Here is a 12,791-nt window from a genome sequence, read left to right on the forward strand (position 1 = left end):
AAAAGTAAAGGATAAAAAATGGTTATTATGTAGTATCTAAGCATACACAGGGATAGACAGACAGCGGAAAGCGACTTTGTTTTAAACTATGTTGTGATTAATAATATTTGTTATTTCACGAATAATATATCTGACATCACATTTATTTATATTCGGTCAGTACATGAGGAAAAAAAAAATAAAGAAACATAAACACGCCATGTTTATCAGTAAACGAACTGGAGCTACAAGTGTAATTTTAAAATGTATGTTATTTAATAATTTGTTTGATAGAAGCAGAGAAAATATTTTCAAAAGGAATACGTTTGATAGTTACAAACGACGTGCTCCGAAGATTCGTATACTATAAATTGCGAAGCGAGTGCATCATTTATCTGTATAGAAACATATGTCTTTCTATGTCATTCGAACTTTTTATCTTGCATTTTGTTTTTTATTTTTTCTCATGTAAAAAATGCTATGGTGATCCAGTAGTTTGAACACTTAAATGACAAAGGAGTGCGGGCAATCCTGGAAAGGCACCATTGAGATTTCATATTTTTAATTTTTCTGTATGTGTATAATTTGGCTAAGTTTGAGTGAGCCAGTGTAATCACAGGCACAAGGGACATAACATCTTAGTTCCCAAGGTTGGTGGCGCATAGGTGATGTAAGGAATGGTTAATATTTCTTACAGCGCCTTTGTCTATGGGCGGTGGTAACTACTTACCATCAGGTGACCCATATGTTTGTCTGCCAACCAAAGCCATAAAAAAAGTAGCCGTAGTATGATTTTTTCGTATGACGACATTAGACGAGACGGACATCACGCTCTTCTTAACATCAAACGCAGTGAACTGAGGATAAGGAGCAGTTGAAGTCGTAGAAAGTGAATTTAAAAATTTAGCTGAACTATCAAATGAATTCGAAGGAGTAGAATGATATTGATTTAAGAGTTCTGTATCAATATTAAGAACAGATGAATTATGAGAAGACTTACCAACTCCAAAGTCACAAGAAATTTTCAAACTCTGTGAGAATCGCCATTCTCGACTGTAGTACGATTATAGTGTCGTTGTGCATTCCTACATAATGTATTGCAGAGATTCCTAGCTTTAATTTACTTACTTCGATTTTCATCAGAATTATTTAATTTATATTTACTTATAGCAACGTTTTTCCTTAGCCAGGGAGCAGGAAGGTGTTTCAACTTCGCTGGGTGAATCGGCGCATGCACGTCGTAAAGTTGAGTGAGCAACGAGCAAAAAACATCAACCCCTTGTTTAATATAAGACGCCGACTCTACTGCTGACCAATCAATATTTCGGGCACCAGCACATCGTTCCAGAAATATTACACTGCAGAAGTATTTTAGGTTTAACTTTAGAGGACTTTAGGAGAATAGTGTTGAAACTGTTAACTTTAATACTGGAGTTAACTTTAATGTTGGAGTCGGTGGATAATTGTTCTCACAGGTATATTTTATTTATTAGTAAACTTGTTGAAACAAATATTAGATATTATTTAAAGTACGAGACTGATTTTTATGTGTTTACTCTGTTGCACCTCACCATTGTGTTTGTTTAGACAGAGTTAGCCATGTTGCTTAAAAAAACAGGTTTTATTTTCAGCAATTTTGTACAAAATACTTATAAATTATGAATACAAGCCTTCACCGTTTATCGCTCTTTCTATTAGTAAATTCATCGATAGTAAGAGCCCATATTTTGAGCTAAAAATAGCCATTCTTGTCATCTTAATAGTGTCTACTAAGCTATCACGAGTACAGAATTCGTATTATAATCAGCTATGAATAAAAAAAAAAAAAAAAAAGAATAATAAAGCATTGTAAGGAAACCTGGACATGTCGAATGAACCGTAGTTGACGCACCATCGTGGAATAAACTACTTCTATAAGTACCTCGGGACATTGGGCCTAGCGTATCAAGTTTGTTATCGATACTGTTGAGAGGTTGTGAGATCATACCAATGCGTTTATGTGGTTTTAAGCCAAATTACTCCAAATACCCACCCAATTTAGAAGACACCAATCTTGTACCGTGCGGTCTCTTGCCGTTTAATCTCCTATAGCTCTTGTATAGCTGGTTAGCGTTTGTTTAAATATCAGGCATTAAGCCAAATGCATTACACAGATATTGTAAAATGTTCATCCCAGAATACAGGACAATATTTTTTTATTTTGTATTTTTACATTTATAAAAACTTAAAAATATAATTTTGCAAATGTCACAAATACGGCCACTTTAATGGTTACGCTCTGAGTAATCTGTAAAAACCGGAAAAGCGTCATCCGAAATGTTTTCATTTCGTATTCGTGAGCGTATATTTTAAAGGCGCCATTTAAGTTATTTCATCGGTGTTACAAAAATGATTTTGGGCGGTTATTAATGTTATTAAAGCTTAATTAATAATATTATGAACCTTAATAGAAATAACACGTAAATTTAATGGAAAATTGTGGATCTGAATCCTGTAACTGAAGTCGTGGAATTTATCTAATGGTCAGTGGTTCACGACCTTTAGGGAAAATTGTGAGTAATCTTCAATCTACACTTGTCCGATAAATATCAGTTACATATATATCAGCATTGTAGCGTCGTGAAGGTGTAGGTTCCAACTTCTCTTTAAAAAATGAACTTAGCCTAGAGGTCTGTTACTCTGCAATTAAGTTTATTATGATGGCTGATCTGCCAGAGTTCACTTACAAACCACCCAGAACAATAATTTTCTCTAAAACAGTGCTGACGTTTTATACAAAAAAATAAGCTTACAATAATTGATACGTTATATATTTTTAGTAAGCCTATGTCCGTCGAAAACTGAATCCAATAGTGTGAAAATTTCATATAAATCGGATTAGTGCCAATCTGTCAGAAAAAAAATACAGTCATATTTTTAATCAAGAACGAAATAAAACTACACAGTATGAATCAGAAGTTTTCACAAACCCCAGTCTTTACGCATGTATGTATTTATATATTCATATATACATGTCCGTGTATTCGTTACGTAGGAGAAATGATCTCCTGTCATATCTATTACAAAGCGATTCCAACCGTCCCCTAAGCATTATGATGACATGGTTCTCATGACGATATTAAATCCTATTCAGATATTATTGAAGTGAAAAAAGGCAAAATATTTAAATGAGATAAATCTAAGTTAATTAAATGAAAAGTTTTGTAATAATCAATCAATTTGACAAACTCGCACTCGGGACTATGTTTCAATGTTTTAAATAACTTTTTGATATCGGTATGATATATCATGAACGGTAAAATTTCATATTTTATGAGAGTACTCCATGAAAAATAAAATAATTTAGTATTATAAATGTATTTCGTAAATGAAAATGAATTTCACAATTGACTCACTTTGCTGGGACGGCAAATATCAGGTCGCTCTCTTATGCTTCGTTTTTATATATTACCAATTGTCGTCCGCGACTTCGCTTGCGTTTTAGAAGTTGGTTCTCAAATCAACTCATCTCATCTCTCAGCCGAAGAATGAGAAGGTTTTCAGTTTTGTATTTCAGTTTCATGATCTTCTCATACCTGTACAAAGTCGAGCGGCCAGTAAAATAATAATAATAATAAGAAAGAAGAGAATTAACTATGTTAAAAATATCATAATAATATAATAAAACGTTGTACAATACTGAGTAATCAAACGAGAATTTATCTTTGACGAAGAGTAGATACGCCAACAAAACGTTGGTCACGAAAACTCTACCGGTTGTTCACCAATAAGTCTAAAGTTGGCCGTGTTGGTGAAGTTTTCACTTAAAAGATGCTTCTCAGAGCGCAACTATTGTAACTCGTTTTAGAACATCTGCGACACGACACTTGGTTTTGTAGTGATACTAGTCGCAATGACCGTGGTAGCCCTGTAGCTGGAAAACTTAAACGCAGATTGCGGGTTCAAACTCGGGTAAGCACCATTGATCTTTCGCGTGCTTAATTCGTGCAAAGACTTCATTATTATTTGTCCGTGTTATATTTTTTTCGAGTGTTAGCGTAAATAAGTGCAAATCGAGTATTTTTTGACCCAATTCAAGCGTCGTTTATTTCCGAATGTTTGTATAAAGGTCGTTTGTATTTTGACGCCGCTGCGGTGTAAAGTTGGTTCCACACTGTTGTTTTTGTAACTATCAGCATAGGAAAATCAACCGCTTCCAAGTAATTCGTTCCATTTAAACTGTTACAAAATTGACACATTTACGTTAATTTTTAATGAAATTTTCGAGACCGAATCTCACGCTGCGAATATTAAGGAGGAGCCAATTGTGCAAAAGATATTATAGTAACGTGTATATAAATTTGACTCTCTTTTCCCGCGCTCGCATAATCCGAAAAGATGACAGTCCGATATGACCGGAAACAGTTCCAATGGACACAAATCCTTAAATGTTTTACGAAATACCAGATATTTCAAGTTTCAACCGAGAAATATATTTTTTTATGAATTAGGTAAATGGGTCACCTAATGGTGGTCATACTGCCCACAGATATTGAAACTTTAAGAAATACCAACTGTTCCTCGTATCACCAGTGCACTACCAACCTTGGCATTTAAGACGTTATGTCCCATGTGTCTATAGTTACACTGGCTCACTCATATTTCGAACTGGAACACAACAATACTTTCTATTGTTGCTTAACATCAGATGAAATGTTGAGCAGGTGGTACCTACCCAGACAAGCTTGCACGAAGCCACCAAGCCACCAAAGAAGCTTAATTTTGGATCAACATTCGATCCACAACTGTGTCGTCAAGTTTGATTTTCGTTTGTTTATATTTTGATGGTTCTGCTGCGTGAACCTAAATAATTCCACAGTTTTAATTTTGTAAGTATCAGTATGGATATATACTGTTTTCGAAATAATTGTTTTCTATATCATCTCTGTTCCCGATGCTGGTGGCGCATTGGTGATATGAGGAATTGTAAAAATTTCTTACGTCGTCAATGACAATGGACGATCGTGACAACATTTATATTGTTTGTTCTTTCATTATTTTAAATTAAATATAGTTCGCTAACAATTGATTTACTCTGTATGGGTTGGAATATTCTTGTATAGCACGGTTACTGTACTTTTGTCTTGTACCGACATATATAAACTAGCACATACATCTATAGAGAGAGCGAGCTTGGAATATAAATTGTTCATACAATATATTTTCTAAGCAATAACATATCATAAATTATTTATTAATATAACAAATTAAGGAAATGAAACGTATTTATTCTCTCAATTTATCGATGCTATATCAGACTAAATGTATATAAGTTACACACTAAGTAAAAATCCCGAGATTATAGCTTTAAATTTCGTAAAGAAATATTTAAACAATTTTCTCGTTTAAGTATTATGTAAGTGAAAATTGTCTTTTAAGCTGTGCACGCCTACGCCATTCTAAACGTAATAAAGACCAAGAATGCTGACGCAATGGTAACATGACAGATACCCTTACGACCACTTCACACAATAGCCCTGAGACCTGAAAGTACTTTATAAGTCGGACTTTAATTTACCGACGCTTCATACTTCAATGTTAAAGTTCAAGGTATTTTGGAATTTCTTTAAGAATTTATATTTAAAATGCCTTCGTTGTCTATTTTAAGTAGTGAAATAATTTATTACATAAATATAAATGTTATATAAATGTTTATTTAATAATAAACATTTAATTTTACGTAAATAATTATGCGACCCGTCCTTGCTTCGCGTGGGTGCATTTTTTTTATTAGGAAAATAGGAGGTGTTTTTGGCGGTGCAAAAGTACATATTAAGTAGGTATTAAATAGATATATTTAACGTTTAATTATTTGTTGGATTATGTATAACATAAATGAGAAATATGTACAAACATTTATCATAATTATAATTATTGTGTAACACAGATCAAAATAATATGGTCACGGATTATAGTTTCCAATTATCCAAATTTGATAGTCCAAGTCTAAGTCACAGTTCAGCCATTTTGAAAATAATATTTACATATACTTGTTTTTTTATGGAATTAGTTGGCGGACGAGCATATGGACCACCTGTTGGTAAGTGGTACCATCATCACCGCCCATAAACAAAGGCGCTGTAAGAAATATTAACCATTACTTACATCACCCTTGTACCTGTGATTACACTGGCTCACTCACCCTTCTAGCCGGAACATAACAATACAGAGTACTGTTATTTGGTGGTAGAATATCTGATGAGTGGGTGGTACCTACCCAGACGGGCTTGCACAAAGCCCTACCACCAAGTAAAAAAGTTTGTTATTCACTTGTTCTCTTATTGAAAACTATATCTAAGGCATTTGAGTGTGTTTAGAAGAAGAAAGCGGAGTTTCAGAGAGAGCTTAAAAGTGACTTTGTTTTGTTCTATTTATAGATTAATTTATATACGAAAGCTAAGAAAGACTTGTGATGAGAACATATGTATCTTAACAAAGGATTATGGGCTTAAACTCGAGGAAGCACGACTGAATATTCATATTCTTAAATCGTGTTTATAATTAATCTAACGCCTGATCGTAAAGTAATTTTTATTTTAAGCTCTAAAGGCCGCGGAAAATTGCAACGTACAAAAGCGGTAACGTAATGCTAATGCTAGTCATTCTCGGGAGACTAGTCAGTGGCACAGAATATATTATTGTGGTCCACAATTGCATGTTTCTTGGCAGAAAACCCTAATAATATTTCAAATACCTTGGAGTTTGAAGATAGCTTATACTCACGGCTGTCAAAAAACCTAAAAAATAAAGTATGATGTACAATCATCTTAAAATATATAAGCTGTTTATGACGAAACATGAGTTTAACATCAATAATATTATTGGTTTTGCTTTAAACACAATACAAACGTATTTTACAGGTGAAGTAGGCACCTAGTTATAAAAATGTATTCGCTTTGAGTTAATAGTATTTTTTTTATTTAAAATAAACTCATAATAAAAAATAAAATTTAATCGATTACTTTCTTTGGATTTCCTAAATGAGTATTCAAGTAAACTATTGTTGCTGTTGAGGCCTAAAAGGTTCCAGCCATTTAAAATGTCAGAGCACTTAAGTCTGGCATCTGTATTGTGTCCTATAAAACCTCTAATTCTGTCTGCAGACCAAACAAAAGACTCGCAATTTTTGGCCTAATAAATCTTTTCACATAATGAAATGTTGCAAAATCTGTTTCCATGTGAGAAACGTGTTTTTTATTATATGTAAATTTTATATTAGCAATTTCATAAAATTTTCTTACAATAGAGACGATATGACTCAGTGGCTGGAATACGTAAGCGAAGACTACGTATTCCAGTCCACTGCAGGTTCAGAATGATGTTAATTTGTGGTCTACGGTTAAGGTAAACACCACGAGGAAATTGGAATGTGTAGAATGAAACTCTCCCACGTGTGTTTTCTTCGCGTTTAATCGCACTGGCTCACTGTACTGTTTACTAACAAAACCACATCATTACAAATGGTAGCGTTTGGGTTGAATAGCTCATGAAAAGTCTTATTTTTAACCAAGAATTAAGAAATCCTTGAATTACAATATGCTAGCCTCGCCTACAAATGTGAATATATCGGTCCAATAATCCGACCTCCCCTTATTTCCCCTTGGGAATCGATTCCCGCAACATCTGTTTTCAGTAGGTTTAATCCAACTATCATCATTTTGTGTTTATTGGTAATAGAGTTTCACTTTACTGTTATTGCCCCGTTTACAATTTTGTAAAGAATCAGGTTTCAGGGTTTGGTTTTAAATAAATGTACTTCTCAAATTGCAATTTATTAAAAACTAGGTAGTTGACTTTGCCTGTGCGGATTTCGTTTTTTTATCTACATATTCTCTTAAGAAGTTAATTAAATATTAAAGTAACTAATAAGATATGTTATACATTTTAATACACCAACATCGTCTCTAACATAGATTATTATTTTGTTTGTCATTTTAATTGTTATTTTACTTTTATTATAAATACTAGCTGTGCCCGCGACTTCGAAAAAGTTATTGTTGTAGCTTTAGTTACTCCTTATTACATCAGCTCATCAGTTCTACCAGTGAAAGTCCTGTCCAAATCGGTCCAACTGTTCCAGAGATTAGCCGGAACAGGCGGGCAGACAAACATTGAAAAAATAACATTTTGGTATATGTACCGTGTATGCATATGCATTTTGTAAAAACGATTATTTTAATATTACAAACAGACAGTCCAATTTTATTATATGTATAGATTATGTACTTCTACTTCTATCTTAGGGTTTGAACACCTTAACAAATTTTATAAAAATCGGCTTTGTTATTTAGCCATAGCAGCGTTCAGACAGACTGACAGATTTACTTACACATTTATAATATTTATTATGTTTTTCCCACTACATATTTTTCAATATAAATATTCATTCTGTATATAAACGAAATCATTCGATGCATTGCTATAAATGTTTGCTTTTTGCTCTGAAGCCACATTCGACAGCTAATAACTACAAGTTTTATACGAACTATAACACGGTTGACAACTTTGTTTACACACGTAAAAACTTTCCCTGGTAGTTTATTATATGAGAACTTATACGTAATGAAAAGTATTAACGGTAGTTTCTTATTACACACTTGGACGCTTGGCGAATCAGAGCAAGGTTGAAATAAGTGAACTTCACGATACTTTGACTATTTTTATATTGATTCTTCCACTTCTTGGTGGTAGGGCTTCGTGCAAGCCCGTCTCGGTAGGTACCACCCACTCATCAGATATTCTACCGCCAAACAGCAGTACTCAGTATTGTTGTGTTCCGGTTTGAAGGGTGAGTGAGCCAGTTTAACTACAGGCACAAGGGACGTAACATCTTGGTTCCCAAGGTTGGTGGGGCATTGGTGATGCAAGGAATGGTTAATATTTCTTACAATGCCATTGTCTATGGGCACTGGTGACCACTTACCATCAGGTGGCCCATTTGCTCGTCCGCCTACCGATACCATAAAAAAATATATATGTCGAAGCATCAAAAAGATTAATTAAGATTTATTTATTTTTATCGTACATGCTGGCAACCTCAGTATGACGTTAAAAAGAAAATAATTGAAAAGTGTCAGGATTGATTTAACATTAAGAAAAAATATACGAACAAAAACGACGAGATTTATATTCTTGGAAATAAATAACGTCTGATAACGAATTAATACCCAACCCTTTGTTATATATATGTCTGTGTCAGTTTAAGTATAACTGTAATACAAAAATGTAACTCCCTTTAAATATCCCACTGCTAGGCTAATGCTTTCTCTTTCTTTCCACGTAACCCTTTCACTAACACATAATTTACACGCAGAACTAGCACACAATATTAGCAATCATCATCAAGTCACCAGAATCCAAATCATTGATCAGGTTGTTATCTTATATTGTCACCAATTGAGATCTTATAGTGTCACCAATGATAATCCGTCGAAATTTCAGATTGCGATGCTGTCTGGAACTAAAAACATTTAAATACATTAAAATAAATGAGACCAAGAAACAGACAAAATACATCTGTGAAGATACGATTACGACGATACAGTCTTAGTTTCCAAGGTTAGTGACGCATTGGCGATGTAAGAAATGATTAAGATTTTTCATAATTTTTATTTCCCTATCTATTTTATAAAAACAGAATACTCAGATATGTCTCAGGCGAATACAAGTAAATCACAATACAATAAAATAACTTCAAGTTTTTTTAATTTACAACTGAAAACTCAGCGATAATTCCAATCATTGGTAGAAATGAAAATTGGCGAGCGAAACACAGTAGTTATCGACACGTGCGGTTAACTGCAGCAATGGCAAATAAGAAGTCTATTTCTCCCATATTTATGTCTTTGATTATTTTGTATTTGTCGACTATATTACATTCACAATTATAACACATATTTTTTTTATGAAAAAGAATATTAGCGACGCCTCGAATTTATTAAGGAATTACTAAAATTTCTATTTACCCCTCCTTTTATGCTTATCACTTGTGTTAGAACTGCCAAGGGACCAAATGGCCCAAGGGGTTGAGTTTTTTGCCGGTTCTTCTCGGTAGAATCTACATTCTGTAAAATGACGATTCAAAAGTACGATTTAACTGATAATATCAGATACATGTAACAAGAAAAAAGACGAATCTAAAGCATGAATACATTTCGTAATAATAAAGAAGATGAAACTTCGATTATAAGAAGTTCAATGAACTTTCATAAATTACTTTAAAACATATATTAAATACAAAATTTACAACAACCCTAATTTTGATATAACATCGTTTTTAAAGAGACACAAACATTAGTTAGTTAGTTAGACCAATGCGCAACCAACCTTGGGAACTAAGATGTTATGTCCCTTGTGTCTGTGACTAGCTCACTCACCCTTCACTCCGGAACACAACAATACTGATTGTTGCTTGGCGGTTACCAACCTGCACTAACCCGCATTGGTGCTGCGTGGTGGATTATGCCCCAAACCTTCTCCTCAAAGTGAGATGAGGCCTTAGCCCAGCGGTGGGAAATTAACAAACTGTTAATGTTGTATGCATATATAGATGTCACATTTCACTCACCCCCGATTGTGTAAAACAGTAATTTTCAAGTTTGTCATCTCAGAATAGTTCCATTAATAAAGCAATTAACCCTATCTATCATAATAAATTAACTCGTGACGTTCTTAAGTGTGGTTCCTAATGGAAAATGAATGTCTGAATTACGACGCTATACAATGTTATAGTACTTATATTTAATCCTCATATATAATTTACTAGCTAAACACGGAAGACTGACTGAGTATTATATCACTCAGTCAGTACTGTATAATGGCCGATTGTCTTGGCAATCAGTTGGGTTATTTAGAAGTTGAAGTGCTATATTTTTTGGTAAGTTACAACTATAGAGCATAAAAGCTTTTTTCATGAAAAATGTCATCATCCTCCTGCCCTTATCCCAATTTTACTTGGGGTCGGCGCAGCATGTCTTCTTCTTCCATACTTCTCTGTCAGACGTCATCTCACAAGTAACATTCTTTCAACCATCGTCTTTCACACAATCCATCCATCGTTTCTTGGGTCGTCCCCTACCTCTATATCCATCCACATCCATACTCAAAACCTTTCTCACAACATGGTCCTCATTCCTCCGCATAACATGCCCATACCAAGACAGCCGGTTTCCAGATAGCTTCTTAGGGCTAACCGCACGGCGGCGGGTAAACCACCACGACAGCATTCCCAAGGAGGGTTGGTGTCAGGCAGGCGGCCGACCATAAAATCTTAAGCCAAAACCCTTAGCAGCATGGATAGTAAAAATCATGAAAAATGTATAGTTACTTTAATATTAATTGGTCAAGCTTTGTCAAATCGGAGTCTGTAAATTTCAAATATTTAACATTCCTGTAAAGCAGAATCATTAAAAAAACAACCGAAATAAAACGTAATACCAAAAATTTAGTCGAAAATATTGAATTCCTGTAATTTTAGGTTTGGTATATTCTGAATATATACTGCAGAAAATTTACTTTAAGCTCGGTTTGATGAGCGGCGGCTGTTAGCGTCATAAAATATTCAAACATTAATTGTCTATATAAAGTGATACTAAGCCAATGTGAACTTAAACTTGGTATTATTAATAAAATTAATTAATTTTCTATGCATAAAGCATAAAAATATGTATATATCATAAACAAAAATAGATTAAATTGGACTTTGAAACTTTGTCTGCTTATTATTTAACTTAAGACGTTTTGCTATATACTTTTTTATAGATTAAAAAATAATAGAAACGACTTAAAAAATAGAAACGATTTAATTAAAAACTATTGTTCTTTTAATATTTAGAAAAGGTATCAAAAAAGTTGTTTTTAGCCATTTGCCAAATTCTTTTGCACTTTGAACAAATGATCTGATTTTTTTTTAAGTGGACTTTAGACTGACCCAAGACCCTAACCTAACCATTAACCATTAACCCTAACAACCAACAACTAGGACCATGTTATGGGGAAGGTCTCGAGCATGGAAGTTGATAGATATAGAGGCAGGGGACGACCAAAGAAACAATGAATGGATTGTGGGAAAGAATGTTACTTGTGAGATGACGTCAGACAGATAAGTATGGAAGAAGACAAATAAGTTCAGGAGGATGATAATACTAAATAAAATTTATGAAAATAATTAAAAAAAATATAAATACATAATATTGCTAATATTTAATTACAATGAATAAGTATTAGGTAAATTTGATTTAGAAAATACTATATAAAAATTAAATAATAAAGATAATGTAAGAAAATATTTTCGATATTTTATTACAGAACGAATACTTTCACCCGAAAGGATTTATTAACTTTACGGAGTCGGAAACTTGGTGTTATAAGCTTATTAGTTTATATCTCTGGTCGTGTCGGATTGCTGTCGCATCAGATTACAAGATTCTGTGAATGCGAGGGAAAAGAGCAGAGACCTGTTCCACGAATACTTATGCTATAAATCTTTGGCTCAGTTGATCAGTCCATAAGATTCCGTCAGGAGTCGATTCTGTTCAAAACTGGTTCAGGGTGACATTGTTACTGAATAAGGGACTGCAACAGTAGAACTTCATTATATATTGATATCGCAAAAGGAACCCCTCCAAATTTTAATTTTAATCTTACCAAGTCACGTGAACAAAAACTTCGGATCGGTTTCACTCTATAACTAAATAAATAGCCTATTTATTTACACGCAAATTCATCACAGCGATTATTCAGTTTAACTGGAAATGAAAGGAGTTTATTATTTT

This window comes from Vanessa atalanta, chromosome 10 (genome assembly GCF_905147765.1).
Source record: "Vanessa atalanta chromosome 10, ilVanAtal1.2, whole genome shotgun sequence".
Lineage (NCBI taxonomy): Eukaryota > Metazoa > Arthropoda > Insecta > Lepidoptera > Nymphalidae > Vanessa > Vanessa atalanta.